The sequence below is a fragment of the Trachurus japonicus genome, chromosome 8 (assembly GCF_045865225.1).
Source record: "Trachurus japonicus isolate A0001 chromosome 8, Traja_1.0".
NCBI lineage: Eukaryota > Metazoa > Chordata > Actinopteri > Carangiformes > Carangidae > Trachurus > Trachurus japonicus.
Window position 1 is genome coordinate 27,756,904 of NC_140914.1, and position 18,660 is coordinate 27,775,563.

The following is an 18,660-nucleotide window of genomic DNA, read 5'->3' on the forward strand; positions in this document are numbered from 1 at the left end:
TTATGTTGACGGAGCGAGGCGGAGGTCGGACTACGCTGCTGCTGACAGTGCTGTCATTTTTTTTTATTTTTTTTTAATCGCAGTTACTCCGGAGCAGAAACACAGTGAGGAGCTGAGCTGAGCTGGCTGGCGGGGGACGGCGGAGCAAGGTGAGCGCTGTCCTCACTTCAACCCGGCCGCTGCGCCGGCCTCATTACTACTGTACTCAACCTATAGAGGCTAATGCAAGGGAGCCTGTCCTCTGCGTGTCATCTGAGGAACTATCAGTGCCGTGGCTGCCATGTGCACTGTCGTTTACACTGAGGGGGGGCTCTGAAGTGCACTGTTAAAGTTAGGAGCACTATTAGGCTACGTGTAATCATCGCAGCAAGAGAACCTGTTACCGTACATGGCTGCACGGACAGGGTAAAGGCATGATCCTGCAGGGGTGAGGTGAGGGTACACGCCTGAGATGTTGGCAGCACATCGGGTATATATAAACATGTATATATACGTTTCCATCCCCAGTGTGTGATTTACTGCGCAGCCACTGTTCACATTCCTTTACTGTGACATCTAAGCAGGTTTGTGTAGTGTAAAATGTGCTTGAACTGGACAGGGAGACTTGATATGACTCATGCAGGTGTTACAGGACACAATGAAACATGAACTGTTACCTACCTATAGGCAGAGGCGTGGTGCATGTATGGTTTATATGCATGGTGTTACATATATAGGCCTATGTATGTGTGTGTGTCTCTCTGTGTGTGTCAGGACATGACAGGTTAAGGTTATAGGAAAAGGACTCCAATACGATTATTATTTAATTCCATGATGACGGCAGCAGCAGCATCATCTGCTTTGACCCAACAGATGTGGTTCTGTGGTTCATTTTTGGTCCAAGACCTGTTGTTCATCAGACCCTGCATGGTTCACAGCTGTGACCAGGGGGTAAACATCAGAGCAGCGCGCTGAGGTCAGGTAATGATATAAGTAATGAGCAGTTATCTCCTGCTAGGGGAGGGTTCAACGTTCACGTGAAATGTGCACACAGCATTCCGATCGGAAAGGTTCATCTGCCTCAAAACGCCTATCACGCAAAGACGCCATGTGCCATGTGACCCGCTGTTACCCCTCTGTGTTTTCGTGAGTATGGAATATTCAGGAGGGAGGGAGCATGACTCTGTCATGTGGAACTGTCTGTTCCGTCTAATGTCTTTGAATGCAGGTTCAGATATGTAACATTTTCAAACAAAAATATCCAACGAGAGAAAAGGCGGAAAACTCATATAAGCTTCCCTGTTGCTGGAGCTCAGGAACCAGGCCTGAACTAATTACACAGGAGCCACTCTCTCAGCTCACATTGTTTACAACATAACCCAGTTTGGTCACCAGCCTCCTGTTTATTAATATTCAGCTAGCTCTCAAAGATTTATGTCTGTGTGAGTGCTTCCTTCAGACTTGTTTTTTTTTTTTTAATGATGTTGGCATTATGATTTTTTAACAGTTTTACAAGCAATGATGATATTTAATAAATCCGATTAAGTCCAATAATCCTAAAACTGTAATTAATTCATGTTAAGCAGGTAGCCTGCATGCCAACTGTCTGGATTTCTCCAGCATCATTGAAAATAAAATATATAAAACACACAGACGTATGTGTGTGCAGATAGATAGATAGATAGATAGATAGATAGATAGATAGATAGATAGATAGATAGATAGATAGATAGAAGTCAAACTGAAAATGCTGCTAAAATGTGAAACCAAAGTGAGTCCATGTACAAACAGTGTGCATATGTATAAACAAATGCATGCAAAGCTGTAATCAAACAGCCAGACGTGACCTCCTTTGACATCCATCCCTAACACCCCACCCTCCCCTCCCCTCCCCTCCCCTCTGTTCCCAGAGCTTGTTGCTGCAAGGCAGTGTCCTGGTTTTTCCGCGGCAGGCTGAGGCTTAATGTATAGTGAGCGTGGAAGGGGAGGGGAGGAGGAAGGGGGAGGGGACGACAGGAAAGAAAACCGGTCTCTCCCTCTCTCCCTCTCTGCGCCGCGCCTGCCTGCCTGCCTCGTTGTGAGAGAAATCAGTTACATAACAGGGGCCGTGGAGGCAGCCACTGCTCCAGTCCCCGAGGTCCCACGGCACGCTTACATCACACAGATGTAGAGACGGAGCACAGAGGAGGAGGGGCTAGCACTCATATATGCAGTTAGCCTGTCCTGAAAAACACTGTGTCTGCCATAAGAGACACAGGATACCAGAGCCTGGAGCGACATGCCTCCGTCCTCACACAGGTTCAAAAGACTTAAAGCAGAAGTAAGCGATCCGGTCATTTTCGCTAATGCTGCGTTCCAGGCAGGCTTTTGAAATCGTAAATTACAGCTTCAAGTCACAACTTACGACTTTGTAGCGTTCCAGGCAACCCACTCGTGTTTTTCCGACCTGTTTTACCTGTGAAAGTCACTATAACGGCCACTCGTAACTTCCGACCCGTGAACTCGTACCAGATCAAACTGATACAACTTCACAGGTCGGAGTTACGAGTTTCCTTGAACGCACCACACAGCCCTGCATGCCGTTCTCTCTCCTCATTGGATAAAAACTGTAGGATACGATAAATGTTTTCTCCTCGACTCAGAGCAGAGCAGAGTGACTGACAGACCCGTGTTTCGGTTCAAACACTCTATGTAAGTGATTGCTGTCGGAAGATATAACTATTTAAGACTTATATTAACACAAATATATCACTTACTTCTGCTTTAATGAGGCAATGTACAGTGATGCCAATTTTAAATCCTCTCTGGTTTCTCCTCATTATCCGGGAGCTTTTTTCTAAAGAAAAAGAAATGTTTGGATCAGCAACAGCACATAACCAGGTGATTCTGGTTCACACTCCAACACAGTAGGTGGCGGTTGGTGCGCCTGCCATAAATGCCAAAGAAGAAGAAGCACAGCACGAGTAGAGTGCCAAACACGAGCAGGCAGTCACCCTGTTTCATTTGTGTCTAGTTCACGTTAGGTTTGCTAAGAAACAGCAACTCCCTGCATGCATTGCATTACAGTTGACAGGAAGTGCTCACCGATACTTCCAGGGTCACCATTCAACAACTTAGAATTTTTCTCATAGACAATAATGGGAAAAGAAGCTGCTATAAAACGGTGGATAATTTTTTTTGAGTGTCACAACCCCCGCTCACTACCAGAATTTGATCCATTCAGTCCGATTACATTTGGAAAGTCTGGAAGAGCCGCATGATTAAATTATTTTATTCCTGTTCTAGTTAGCCGAGAGCTAAAGCGGAAATTAGCCGACAGGACTGTAAACTAGTAGTAGTAGTAGTAAACCTTTATTTAACCAGGCAAGAATTGCTAAGAATACATTCGTATTAGGGCAATGGCCTTGTAGGAGGTGAAAGACCTCCTAAGGGGCAAGGGAAAGGGGGAGTATAACATTAAAATATAGACAATAAAAGCACATATGACAACAGTGACACAAGAGAAAAGAATAATAGGGACAGTAGACCTAACATATAGCAATGACATATCACAAAGTAACAGTTTATTTGACGTACAGTGACATACAACAAGTTATGTAAGACAGTGATACTAGATGTAAAGACAAGGCGGTCGCCACTCACCAAACAAAAAGATTCTTTTCATCTACCGGCCCCCTTGGCAGGTGAGCCAAAAAGTTAGTTTACAGCCCTGCTTGTACAAGTTCTCTATTGCAGAATCAGAGCTGGTGAAGTAACAGTTGATCTACAGGATGACAGACAGAAGGCGGGGCTAAGCCTCTCAACATTTTTGACACAGTTTATCAAAGAGGTGCATGTGTGAGTCACAACTAGGGATGGGTACCGAATTCTGTAATTTTATTGGTACCGACTGAATTCCCACCAAAGTACCGAGTATCGAGTCACGTGAAGTCAAGCGGTTATTTATCTATTTTTTATTTTATTTTGACGAGACAAAATAACTTAAATTACCACACACATGGAAAAAGTACAGAAAACAGGTACCGTTGTATACCGGTGCTGGTTCCCAGGTACCGAGTATCAGTACCATATTGATTCAAATGTGATAGGCACCCATCACAACTCCCAAATGTTGGACTTTGAAAGAAAAATCAGGTCAAAAAGTGAAGGGTGGGTGAAGAGATAAGTGAATTGGGCCTTTAGCCTGATGTTAAAATGACAAGCTGTGTGTCCGTTTAGACAACTAATTGTGTGATCTAGGGTTGTATACCGGTATACCGGTACTAATTTGGTACCGGGGTACTGAGACATTTAAAACGGTACTATACTGCGCTTAGTACTTTCATTTTGCGCCGCCTGCAGCGGTGATGTCGCCACGTGAAGTCGCCGCATTGTAAATTGAGCCGAGGCGAGCGAGTGAGCGAGCCACAAACGAAGCAAGGTATTTTTTTTTTATTACCGTTACAGCGCCACCTGTCATGTGCCTGTGTTTGTGTGTGCGCAGCGCGTGCGAGAGACGGGCCGCCACAGAGTCGTTAATTAATGCAAACACTGCTGGTTGATAAGTTTCGTTTTTACCGCGGATCACTGACATACATGCTCTGTCTCTCTCTGTCTCTCTCTCTGTCTCTCTCTCTGTGTGTGAGTTTTTGAACATGGAGATGAATTAACGGAATGATATTGCGTTGATGGAAAAAAAAAAAAAAAAAAGCAGAGTCAATTTGTGGCCTGGTCTTGATTCTGTGGCGCTGCACCACACATTGGTCTACATATGGGAAACAATAGGTCAAAATAACAAAAAAAGATGCAGTGTTTTCAGACCTCAAATAATGCAGTTGATATTCATTTTTAAACAGACCACTGATGTTTTAATTTAGGAAGAGTTCTGATTAATATAGATGGAAATTTCAATTTTAATCCTGGAGCAGCAGTGATTGTTTATTGATTTACTGATTATTTACTGATACACGTGTTATAGTTCTAAGTAGGGGTGTAACGGTATATGTATTCGTCCCGTGCCGTCACGGTACGGGGGTCACGGTTCGGTGCACACAGTCACACGACGAATACGTCTGAATGAATATTAAAAAAAAAAAAAAGTCGAGTCCTCATTTGAATCCAGGTGGCGGTAATGAGCCTCGAAGCTGCCTGCAGCCGTCATAGCAGACGAAGAAGAGAAGTGATGAGAGAGTGAAGTTAGAGGAGGAGAGCTGTCTGCTTCATTCATGTCACTGTGGCTTCTCAATGAAACAAACGGCGGCGGCGGCTCGCGACCATAATACATCCATGCTTGCGACTGGTCCACCGGACAAAGTCCGTCGACGATGTTTCACGGATGCGCGGTGAGTCGCTAGAAACGCATCAAACACGTAGCGCATGTTCAACCCGATATGTCAATCACTGGTGCAAGTAAAAAGACAAGTTGTGTGCAACAACTTATCCCGCAGCTTTTAAGCCTCTTGACATGAACACAGACAGGTGAGGAGAAAAGGAGACCGCACACTATAGGCCTATATAATCAGACACATTTTGTCTGATGAAGGGCTGACGCCCGAAACGTGTGAGTGACATTAAACTGTCACGGGAGCTTTTAACTAGTGTGCGGTCTCCTTTTTTCCTTACCTGTGTCTTTCTTGGTGATCCAGCACCTAGTCTTCAGTTTTTTGGGGGATGTGCGTGTAGCTGCCCAATATGTTTTATGAACACAGGCAGGACCAGAAACATCACCAAAGTAACTGCTAGTGTAATTTAACTGGGTAAACCAACATTGATGTCAGTTTATTGTTTTGTTTTTTTAATAATATTTTTTTAATAATAATAATTTAATAATTCGAATAATAGTTGCCAGTTGTCAAGTGCACGTTTTTTTTCCTCTAGAATTAATGAATGGCATTATAACACTCCTAATGCACTTGTTTTATTTTGTATTCTTTTTTCTTTTAACTTTTATAACACAAGACAGATTTTAGTTTTACATTCAATTAGTGTCTGTTGTACCGAAACCGTACCGAACCGTGACCCCTGAACCGAGGTACGTACCGAACCGTGACTTTTGTGTACCGTTACACCCCTAGTTCTAAGATTTTCTATTAAAATAAAGTCAGTAATGACATTTTTTGTGTTCTCTTTTTATTTGTAAGGGGGCTTTCACACCTACCTCCTTTGGTCCGGACTTTCGGACTTTCCAGATAGTTCGGATCAAATTGACAGGTGTGAAAGCTCCCCCGGACCACGGTCCGGACTAAAGACCGAGTCTTTGGTCCAGCCTCAGAAGGTAGTCTCGGTCCGGACTATCCTGGACCAAGGTCCGCTGCTGCGTAGTGTGAAAGCATTTTTTTGGAAGGTTCGAACTATCAGACCAAATACAGGAAATAACGTCAGATGCGCTCGTGCCGAAAAAAGTAAATAAACAGAAAAAAAGGAAAGAGGAGCCGCGGCAACCGGCGGCAACACTTGGGGAGAGGAGGAGATCATATTATATCCAGATTTAGTCAGAAGGATGGGTGTGTCAGTGTAGGCTACACTTGTAAACGTTTACACGAAATTAAACAGTAGAGTGTTTAATATAAATCCCCAAACGATACATGCAAGCCTATTTTTTTATATAATGACCCGAATATATATTTTTTCCGCCGAAAAAAGTCTGAAAAAGACGGATCAGCGGTGACACCAAACAACGTCTGCCCCAGCAAGTCAGAGCTTTTATTTCTCTCACACTCACACACAAGTGACCTGGAGAGATGCAGCCGCATCTGACAGGAGGATCACGCGTGTGTGCGCATAGCGTGTGTGTGTGTTCCCCTCCACTACACAAAACAGCTGATCGCTGATCGCTGCCACTCTGATCAATGAGAGCATGTCGCCGCGGCACAATCCTCTTTTTTTCTCTCCTTTCATCAGCTCTAAACTCACTTTCTGTACCGCGATTACAAACCACAGCGTGCTTTCCAGCAGTAAGCTATATTTTTTCTTTTTTTTTTTTAAACATATTTTTATTTTATTTTTTTCAGAGCACTTTCTATGCGCTAACGTCAGACGCACGCTCATCCGTCATGACGTCGGTAGATCCTTTAGTCCGCTGTCATAATAGCAGTGTGAAAGCGAACTTTGCTGGACTATATGGAAACAATGTAACAAAAAAAAAAAATTAAGTCCGGACCTTGGTCCGGACTATTAGGTGTGAAAGCGCCCTAAAAGTACCGAAGAGTATCTAAAAACATGTTGGTACCGATACCGGTACCAAAATGTTGGTATCGTGACAACACTAGTGTGATCGCAAGTTCCGCAAAATCTGTGGGAACAAGTGTAACTCAATCATGGATTGGGAGTCCACCCAAGAGCAGATTGTCATATGATATTTTGACCGGATGACCCACTCCGAGAACAACAGACCCTGCACTTCCTCTCAAGCCTCTTCAGTTGGGGAAGGGGGGGTCAGCTCCTGGGTGTCTCATGGGGTATCAAGACTTCACTGCTATGGAAAGTGTAATTAGTCCCACCCGTCAAGACAGACTGAAGAGTCGTAGAGATGCCATGTGAATGCCGCCTGTACTTGCCCACAGAGTTCTGAGAGGAGGTCAGATCAACCAAAATAAATGAAATCACAGGCTTTTTAAAAACGGATCCTCTTCACATCAGCCATATTGACAAGTCAGAGCAGGAAAAGTGCACCTGTGTGATTAATAAGATCAGTGATGGATGCATACCACTGAGTGTGCCAGCTCCAGAGCTCCTACATTATGCACAGTCGCTCGATGGCACACTGGAGTCCTTAAATAGAACAGAGCTATCTTCAGTGTAATTAGTTACACGTGTCTCCTCTGCTGTGACAGGTCAGAACGTCTGCTGTGTGAAAAAAAAAACCTCCATTCAAGTCTTTGAGCTGATTTTTCGGCTGATAGCTCCATTAAATACCGTTTCCTCCACCGTGCCCTTCCTTTGTCCTGGAAGAAGAGTGCATGATTGCATGAAATTGTTCATTCACTTCTGAGTTCAGTAGCAGAGAACTTTGTTTTGCTCTCTGTCGGTTTTTCCTGACATGCACTAGCAGCTTCCTGCAACAACAAGGACGTCTTAATTAGGGCTGTCAACGAATGGCAGAAATGAGGTTCGAATATTGCCTCTTAAAAAAAACAGATATTCGAATAAAATTCGAATTTCTATTTTTTCATATTTTCTCCAAAAATCAATACAAAGAGATGGACTTATTATTATTATTATCAGCGCATGTCAAACACGTTTTGAACAGCTTACATTACACAAAACAAACAGCTACACAATGCAAATCAGCAACGACATTATATGCATATTAATACGTGAAAAAAGACCGCGTTTTACTTGGCCTTTATCAATTCATGTCAAACAAGTTTTATGATGACGCGAGCAAACAGCTCGCTCGGGAACGGGATAAGAGCCAGCATGTTTTCTTCCCACATCCAAGTAATGATCCTTATAACGCGGATCAAGTACAGTCGCGATGAAGTGCAGAGGATCATCACAGCTCTCAGTGAACGGCACTATTTTTTTAATGCGCGATTAAAGCTGTCACTCGGTAGTTTATGAAAACAGAGAAGCTGCTTCTCTCCAGACGTGACCACACAGACAGGTGTGTGTCTGGGTATGTGTGAGTTACTACGGTTACCACGGCGCTCCCGTCCCCTGGATATTTCTGCAGCTGGATTGACATGATCCGGTCTGAGACATGAAACTCATGGACTGAGGAGTCGTCCTGCTGCGTCCTGCTGCGTTCTGCACGTCACACCGACGACCGTGCATTTGTAGGAGGAAGTTGTAGTTGCTGTTGTTGTGGTTGTGCGCGTGAAGATAATTTAAAAATAAATTATTAATATTCGAATATCATATTTTAATAATCGAATTTCATTTTTATTACTATAATTCGAATATACATTCGAATTTCAAATATTCATTGACAGTCCTAGTCTTAATTAGAAGCGTCATCAATCCTCATCATCGGTGTTGGCAAATCCTGCCAAACTGAAAAAAGGTGGATGAAAAAAGTGATGCTCCCTCGTCGGTAACCTGCAGCGGGCTCTGGGAAGGCGCTCTGCTGTGTCCATGTTGTCGGCAACTGAGCCAATTATCAGAGTACTCCCAGCCGAACAAGAAAACAGCTCCCAGCCTTTCAGTGTGGAGTTTCCATGTTCTCCCCGTGCCCCCGTGGGTTTCTCCCACAGTCCGTGACATGCAGGTTAGGATAATTGGTCACTCTAAATGGCCCATATGTCCATGTGAGTCCAGTGATCGCCTCCTGTCTGGGCTCTGCTCTGACTCTAAGTGCCAGCTGGAATTGGCTTCTGCACATCACGACTCAGGGCAGAGAATAAGCAAGGTTTTAAATTGCTATGGTATTGTTTTTGTGCCAAGAATAGCCTTCATTTGATAGTCATGTAGTGATTAGGAATGTTGATGTTGATGCTCGGCTTTTTCACAGATAAATTCTGCTCAATTTGAGCTTGTGTAAATACCTAAAAGTCCAAAGGGATTTTTCCACTGGCTTTAGCGTTAGCCTGCAGAAAATAAACTGTGACAAACATGTGTATGCAGCGTTGGAAATTAGCGAGGGCCACAAATGCCAAAAATGAAAAGAAATGGTATGCTTTTCATTTATTTGGGTTAGCACAAGCCAAGGTGTTCATGACTTTAGGCATTTAAATCTTTAAAAAAAATAACTAATTATTACCATTTTTTTTATGGCCCCCAAACATTTTGAAAATACCCTAATACTCCATCTCTGCTCCATTCGGTCTCCGTTGTGCTTTGTTGTGCAATTCGTCCATCACAGCTCTGGCAGAAATACACCGCAGGTCTATTTTTTGCCAGCGTGCAACAATCCATGTGGATTAGATCATTCCAAACGCGCAGAGCATCCAGTAAATTTCAAAATATAACACAATGGACAAACTCCCGACTGTAAAATCATCACTTTGTCAACATTCATCTTGACAACGTCAACTTTGGAGTGAAACCGCAAAGGAGAGGGAATATGTGGAAATCAGGGGTTACTTGCACACTGAGTTGAGCAACTTAATCTTCACAAAGAACACCACTTTGCTGCTTGAAGCACAATCACCAGCAGTAAAATGCTAATATTAACTCATTGAGTGCCAACCACGTAATTTCTCGTTTTTCGTTCCCATGCGTTGAGTGCCAAAAACGAAATTTTTCGTTTTTTGCTTTTTTTTTAAATTATGAAAATAGACACTTTAATACACATTATATGTAAATTTGGGGACTCTACGACGAGGAGAACTGAAATAGATGACGATCAAAGTCACATGACAGCTCATGATCTGGAAGTTTTTATCATAACTCAGCTTCTGCAAACGGAGTTCTGCATGCAGATGCAGCGCAGCTGCGCCGCAGCTGCTCTGCTCTCACCCGCGAGGCTGCAGCAGCTGGGAGCTGAACCAGGAAGCTCTCAGCCGACAGTCCCGCCCGGTCTTCATCTGGAGCAACACCGTGTCCTCCCCAAAGTCCTCCCGCGGTAAAATCTGATGGTCTCTGGGTCAAAGCAGACCGGCACCACCGACCCGTACCACAGAAGGACCACGACCACCGGCGGGACCGGTGTTCGCGAGCCGCTGTGGCCGGCAGAGCCTCACGTTCCGCGGCGAGAGGCTGTGACACGGCACGGTGCGTCTGTGTTATTGTTGTTTAGTGGCGCCCCCCCCGCCCCCGATGGTGGTTTTGTGAATAGAACAACAATTGTTGTGTATATTTATCTTATACGAGCCCTTTGATCCAGAAATGCGAGTGTGAGAAGAGCGACAGGCACAAACAGCGCACCTTTCATAAAAGACGCTCTATCTCCTTTTCTAGAAAAAAAGGAGGGATTTTGGTGAAACCCAGCCATGTTTAGCTTGACTTTTCTCAGGAACGGAGGCACGTAGAAACAAACGGTTTGTGGCCATTTGAAGGATAAAGTTAAACCTTTCAAATGAGCCACAGTATGTGTTGGTGGCAATAATATAGAATACACTATGGCTCTAAAATAAAAAGTCAAATATGGTCTAATTTGCCGGTACACTTGACTAAAACTTTGGAAAGGAGCGCGGCACTCAATGAGTTAAAGGGATAGTTCAACATTTTGGCAAATTGGCCCATCGCCATAATCGCTATAGTCATAGTAGTAGGTTCGTTACCTTTAATTGTCAGTGCAAGCTATTTTTAGAACAGTGGAGCAGAGCCGTGAGCTGCTCAGAGCTGTGCTACGGAGGCTAATGGGATTTCTTGGTTTCCCTCATCAAACTCATCAAATACACAATCCAACTCCAAACAACTCTTGTGGACAAGTTGTGACCTGCACATTCACCACGCTATGAGATAATAACGGAAAGTTACGAGACTGAGTTGTTGTTGGTAAATACAGACACTGCTTGTTGAAAAACTGTCTCTGAAGCACATCAGCGGTTTTGCATGTAACAACTGTCTCGTAGCGTGGTGAATGTGCAGATCACAACGTGTCCACCAGAGCGTTTTGGAATTGTTGGATTGTGTATTTGATGAGTTTGATGAGGGAAACCAAGGAATCCCATTAGCCTCTGTATAGCGTAGCTCTGAGCAGCTTGCGGTTCTGCTCCGCCGCTCTAAAAATAGCTTGTACCGACAAATAAAGGTAACGAACCTGCTGCTATGACTATAGTGATTATGGCAATGGGCCAATTTGCCAAAATGTTGAACAATCCCTTTAAGTTATAAGATAACAACTTCACCACGACTAAACTTCAGTTTGTTGTTTCATTAGTTCGTCATACTGTAGTTTGCAAAGTCCCTGAGAACCTCAGCAGCCTCATGTTATTTTTTTTTTAGCAACCGACCTTTTACATAACAGTTTAAAGAAATCAGGTATGGAGTATTTACTGATGTATTTAAGTCATAGAATAACACATGAATATGTCTTGAGCATGTGTCACCACAGATCATGTCAGTCATTAAACTAAAAGCTGTAGACTTTGGGATGAAGGAACCTGTGGTGCTGAAATGCACCTAGTTTCAGTTCAAGACTCTATTAGCTCGACTGTTAAAGCACCTGAATTCAGATTTATCATCATGATCACATTTTCTTGCATCCAATACTGATGCGTACTGAAAAGTAGTTTCTGGCATGCATTGCAGATGGTGTAAGTTATATAAGCCTCACGCTTTGTCAGAGTGAGTATATAAAAGTGTCTTTTGTGTTGGTGGCCTGTTGTGTGCTGGAGCAGTGAACAAAGTGGTTCATTATTCTCTGATGTCAACCTGGCTGACTTCCTAATAGCAGAATAAATGACGATAATCATTTGTTTTTAAAGGACAATCACCAAGAAGTTCTGCTCTGTTGTGTAACTTGTGCATTGTCTCATTGTCTCAGTAATGCTGTCTGAATCGGATGGAATACTTTATGAGTTCCGCTTTAAAGCAGAACTTTGCAAGTCGGCCGGAAATAGCTCGCTCCTTCGTTGGTTTCTCTTTTTTTCCCTCTCCGGAGCTCCCCCACAGTTCTGGGAGGCACATGTCACTGTCGTAAAACCTCGCCGCCGCCACCTCCTCCACCCCCCCGACACGTGCTTGTGTTTACTGCTGTTTGCTAAGCCCTGCTAACACCGAGCTAACGCTAACACGGAGCTAACGCTAACACCGAGCTAATGCTAACACCGAGCTAACGCTATGCTAACACGGAGCTAACGCTAATACAGCCACACACAGGCACAAAGACACAGACATACACACACAGGAATAAAGGTTCCAAAACGCGAAGGTGTGTGTGTGTGTGTCATGATGTATTACATTATCTTATAAAAGACCCATGGTGTGTGTATCTGTGTTAGCATTAGCTCCCCGTTAGCCACAAGCTGAACTTCATCAGTAAACATTTCATGTTTCCATGGTTTCCTCCGACTTTCCGAACTCAAACCAATCACGATTCGTGACATGCATGACGTCATATGCGTTCTTATCTCGTACTGCCGTAAGGCAGTTTCTCGCGATACTTCTATCCATTGACGAGATTTGTAACACCGAGACGGACGACTGATCTTGCAAGTGCGGTTTTCAGCCAGTGGGGGGGGTGAGCGCATTGGCCTAGACCCCATTCACTTCATAACAGGTCACTCAACCATCACAGTGACTCTGAGCCACAATAATTACAGCTCAAATCCTGCATAGTTCTGCTTTAATAATGAACGGATTAACGGAGAAATAGTTCAAAAGCATATATAATATAGGCCGGGAGCCAGGTCCACCCCTCAGGATGTTTTTTGCTACCTTTTTTTCACTATTATTTCTTGTTATCCCATACATTGGGCCATCACAAGTTGATAACCTCCACCCCCAGCAAGGATCCGTTTGGCCCCAGGGGCCAAAAAAACCCCTTTTTGGGAAAAGCTTCTGGCGAAATGATGTAATGGCATATATTAGGGTACTGCAACTGCAGGGGTGGGACGATATGGGTAACTCACAATTCGATACTGTGGCGATATTTGGCCCACGATAATGATAATATCACGATACACGATATCTGCGATATTCAATATATTGCAAGAAATTTCATCAACGATATATCACGATATACTGTATGTGACTGAAAAAAAAAAACATAAAAAGGAAAAATTCTCATGCATTTATTCCAAAACTTCGTACAATGTACAAAATGAATAAACACTGTACAGCTGGAGACATTAAAGTGCATGAACATTAATAACATGTCTTATGTAAACCAGGACAGTGCTTTATGATACTTAAAAGTCAGTAGCAACTTGTTTTATGTAATTTATTTAAAAATCAGCTGTCAGAGAGAGAGAGCAGCCTCTTTGGTGATAAGAAGAACAAGTTCTCTAGTGTAGGACATGAGGAGAAAAAACATACAGGTTTTCTGTAACATTATAAGACAGCGCCCCCCCCCCCCCACTCCGTCCTCCCTCACCAGGCTGAATGAACGGGCGATTGGGGAAAAAAAACAAAAAACTCGCTAGTGGAAGCAGCAGCTCTACGTTGCGCACAACCGCAACAACAGCAACAACAGCAACAACAGCAACTACAACTCCCTCCTACAAATGTACGACCGTCGGTGTGACGTGCAGACGCAGTGGGACGACTCCTCAGTCCATGAGTTTCATGTCTCAGACCGGATCATGTAAATCAAGCTGCAGAAATGTCCAGGGGACGGGAGCGTTGCGGTAACCGTAGTAACTCACACACACAGAGAGACACACGCCTGTCTGTGTGGTTGCTGTATATTTTACCTTCGCAAAACAGTTCTTGCAGATTATATTCTTTATCCAGTGCTCTCCTGTCATCTGTTTCGTAACAGCCAAAGTGGGTCCACACTTTAGAGTGGAAACTCTGGTGGAAACTTGCGGGTGGGTCTTCTTCTTCTGTTGTTGTTTTGTTGTTCTGCTGTTGTCTTCTTCACCGGCCGCTACTCACGCCTACTTTACCCTCATTTACGGGATTAGCGCCCCCACAAAAAGGACAGGAGAGATTAAGTACTGACGGTGAAAAAAAAAAGTACTGACGGTGACAACGGGGTAAATCCATAATGTGTGTTGTAACAAAATATCGATATTTGCCGTCAGTGTATCGATTATTTATTGCGACAGAGAGCACAACAATATATTGCAATATCGATTTTTTTTCCCACCCCTAATATATAATCATTATGTATCATTCATATATCATTGGGTTTTGCACTGGTGGTTGGAAAAAACCTGTTGTCATGGAAATAGTAATGTATTTCTCTGCCGTTCTACAGAGTAGAAAATAAACCGTTGATGAAAATAAGACTTGTGGGTGAAAAGGTAAATGTGGTGGTGCTCGATCATGTTTCTCTTTCCTGTCTTTCTCTTCAAAAAAAGGGGCAGATGAAAGAAAAAAAATAGGAAGAGAGAAAAAGGAACAGGAAAGATATAAACGGTTTAAGAACCTGCAATGCTAATCGCTTGCTTTTAACTGTCAGAGGGATAGAGAAGTTACCACCTGCTGTATGGACATGGTGACCATATGTCTGACTGACTACAATATAAAACCGGCTACACAGCTCACGCACACACAGCGTTATAGATATAGAAAAGCCTCGGGGCATTTCCTGGTACAGGTTTCTTTGGAATGTTCTGTTCTCCCGTGTGTAACGTGCCTCTGTTCGTTAAGTGTCATAAACCAGACGAGAATGAGCATCTCCCACACGCAAAATTAAACCTGGCAGAGTCAGTCAAGGACAGTTCTATCTCATGCTGCCAGGAAATAACTTCTAAAGGGCTTTGATGGGGCTTGAGAATCACCAGAGGTCTCCAAACATGTAGATTTACTGTAAGACCTGGAGATAATTCTGCAGTTTTCCTCACATGATTTAGAAGAGTCTTCATAAAATCAGGACGCATTAACAATCAGAGCAGTAAGATACACTTATTACAAAATGAGTAGTTCATTTTAAGGATCTGCTAAAGGTGCTTCAGCTGAATCTAAGTACGCATCTTCATACAGTACTTATGTCAATGAGATGTTTTTTTTCTTTTAAAGAAGATTGTTCAGATGAACTCAAAGGGAAGTACGAGGAAGTGGTTTCACACTACATTTCCCATGAGCCTCTGCGTGCACGGTGAAATTCTTGGACTTAGGCAAGACGGACGAAAGCGAAAACATTTGCCAAGAACGTTTTCATTAATCAAGAACGAAAGTCAGAGGTTGGAAGACGATCAGATAGCATCGTAGTTCCGACCATAAGCAATGCCAACTAGCAATCCGGTGGCGTTATTCCCATGACCCGCTGGGCAGTGTCCGGGAAACCTCAACTAGGAAATGCTGGGCGAGCCGACCACTAAATAATAATATCAAAATAATGATAAAGACAAAATGATATATTTATCGAAAATGGACGCATTAACAAGTGGGTAACATAGATTCAGATGAACAAAGGAAGGCTCGCGCACATCCAGAAATGCAGCCAGGTGCTGAGTCCAAGGAAACGATAATCAAAAACAGGAAAGGACTCGCAACACTGTATGAGCTCCCCAAAGTACAAAAATTTATTAGAGGACTATAAAAAGGACAACGTTTCGAGCAGTGCGCTCTTCGTCAGGTCAATCAAGACAAATGCTTACAGGTGTTCATTAAGTAGATACACAGGATCCACCCATGGGCGTGGGTGAATGAAACACCACCAGGTCTGACAATTAGTTGACGACATGGTCAGTAAATACAGTGTAAAATAATACATAGACACATGTCGACCATTTTTAAATGAAATTAAGCAAACATATGCAAAATGATAAGAATCCAAAAGAAAAATGACTCAAGTAAACACAAACAAAACACACCTCTTATCTATTCCCACACAGAGGAAAAAAGAAGAGGGAAATATATACACAACAAAGTTCCCTGCTTCAATTAATACATCTTTATAATACATCAATTTTAAGGGGTCTGGGGTGCCCGGAATAAAAGTAACCTAATCAGCAAAGGGGTTCCCCTTCTCTATGTAAGGAGGAAAAAGAGAAAATATATATATATCAGTGCAGCAATAAACATATTCTATAAACATACTGGCCCAGACAATAGCAAAAAACAAATGTTATTCCGGGGTGAAGAAGTTCGGTGGAACATGCCCCATCCCTATACTGGGAAAAATATATAGGATCTAAAAGGGCCTTCATCAGACAAGAGAGAACAATAATAAATATCTACTGAGCCTGAGGGTAGTGATATATCATGTAGGCAAATCAGAGTATAGCCCCAAACCTGGGGCATCGTGGGCGAGCAAAATGGGCTGGACACATAAGTCTCAGGAGCTTCCCTGAAAGATATGTTGGGGACATCAGTTAGTGTTGCAAATAATAAAAACATGCATCACAAATAATCTAAGATAGCATCCATTCATGTACATAGGTATGCACAAGACAATGATAGGCTAACCATAACAAGAAAGCACATTCACAAAAAGGGTTTAATAGAAAAGTCTTCATTGAGCCCCTTCGGGGCTCGGGTTTGAAGATAATGAATCCAAAAAAGTTCTCTTTGGAGGAGATATTTCTCTAAATCTCCTTTTCTTCTTTTTGGGAGAACTTGTTCAATGCCCGTGTAGCGGAGGGAAGCTACAGGATGGTTCTGGTTGTTAAAATGTCTCGCAACAGGACTTTTAATGTCTCCTGTGCGTATCGCACTGCGATGTTCAGCTATACGGGTCTTTAAGGATCTACAGGTCTTACCTACATAAGCCAGTCCACAGGGACATTTCAACAGATAAATGACATTAGTGGTGGAGCATGAAATTTTGCCCCTGATTTTAATAGGTTTGCCACTCTGTGGATGATTGAAATATTTACTTCTGGTGGTGAAGTTGCACTGAGTGCAAGAATTGCAGCTGTAATTGCCCTCAATATTATCAAGAAAAGTCATCGTTTTTTTAGGTGCATGATCAGAATGAGTTATCATGTCACCGATGTTTGCAGCTCTTCTGTAGATTATACGAGGAGCAGTTTTGCATATTTTGTTAAGAGAGGAATCTGCTTGTAAAATATGCCAGTGTTTATTAATAATATTTCCAAATTCTTTTGCCTGGGATGAATAATGTAAAATACAGTGAATTCTGTTCTGATCGACTTTTCTGGACGAAGGCTTTAAGCAGTCGTCTTGTGTTAGATTAGAGTACTTATCTTCAGCTCGTTTGATGATAGATTCCTTATAACCACGAGCTCTCAATCTAGTTTTCAGATGTGTACTCTGCTCTTTATAAGAGGTTTCTAAGCTGCAAGTTCGTCTAGTCCTGTGGAACTGGCTTATGGGAAGACTGTTGATCAGGGAAGAAGGATGGAAACTATCTCTCTTAGTAAAGAGTTTTTTGCTGTAGGTTTTCTATAGATGTCAGTATGGATGCCTCTCTGGTCCTTTGTGATGTTTATATCTAAGAAATTAATTCTGTTTCTGTTACACAGGACCCGTATAGCTGAACATCGCAGTGCGATACGCACAGGAGACATTAAAAGTCCTGTTGCGAGACATTTTAACAGCCAGAACCATCCTGTAGCTTCCCTCCGCTACACGGGCATTGAACAAGTTCTCCCAAAAAGAAGAAAAGGAGATTTAGAGAAATCTCTCCTCCATGAAGACTTTTCTATTAAACCCTTTTTGTGAATGTGCTTTCTTGTTATGGTTAGCCTATCATTGTCTTGTGCATACCTATGTACATGAATGGATGCTATCTTAGATTATTTGTGATGCATGTTTTTATTATTTGCAACACTAACTGATGTCCCCAACATATCTTTCAGGGAAGCTCCTGAGACTTATGTGTCCAGCCCATTTTGCTCGCCCACGATGCCCCAGGTTTGGGGCTATACTCTGATTTGCCTACATGATATATCACTACCCTCAGGCTCAGTAGATATTTATTATTGTTCTCTCTTGTCTGATGAAGGCCCTTTTAGATCCTATATATTTTTCCCAGTATAGGGATGGGGCATGTTCCACCGAACTTCTTCACCCCGGAATAACATTTGTTTTTTGCTATTGTCTGGGCCAGTTTATAGAATATGTTTATTGCTGCACTGATATATATATATTTTCTCTTTTTCCTCCTTACATAGAGAAGGGGAACCCCTTTGCTGATTAGGTTACTTTTATTCCGGGCACCCCAGACCCCTTAAAATTGATGTATTATAAAGATGTATTAATTGAAGCAGGGAACTTTGTTGTGTATATATTTCCCTCTTC

The 18,660-nt window shown here is 42.8% G+C and overlaps 1 long non-coding RNA gene across 1 annotated transcript in view; it reads left to right on the forward strand.

The window, feature by feature from the left end:
• LOC146983483 (uncharacterized) overlaps positions 1 to 18,660 on the forward strand; it is a 121,147-nt gene that overhangs the window by 398 nt on the left and 102,089 nt on the right. Inside the window, exon 2 of the long non-coding RNA XR_015036319.1 lies at positions 84 to 149. This is a non-coding gene — a long non-coding RNA (uncharacterized LOC146983483). The remainder of the gene's footprint in view (positions 1 to 83; positions 150 to 18,660) is intronic.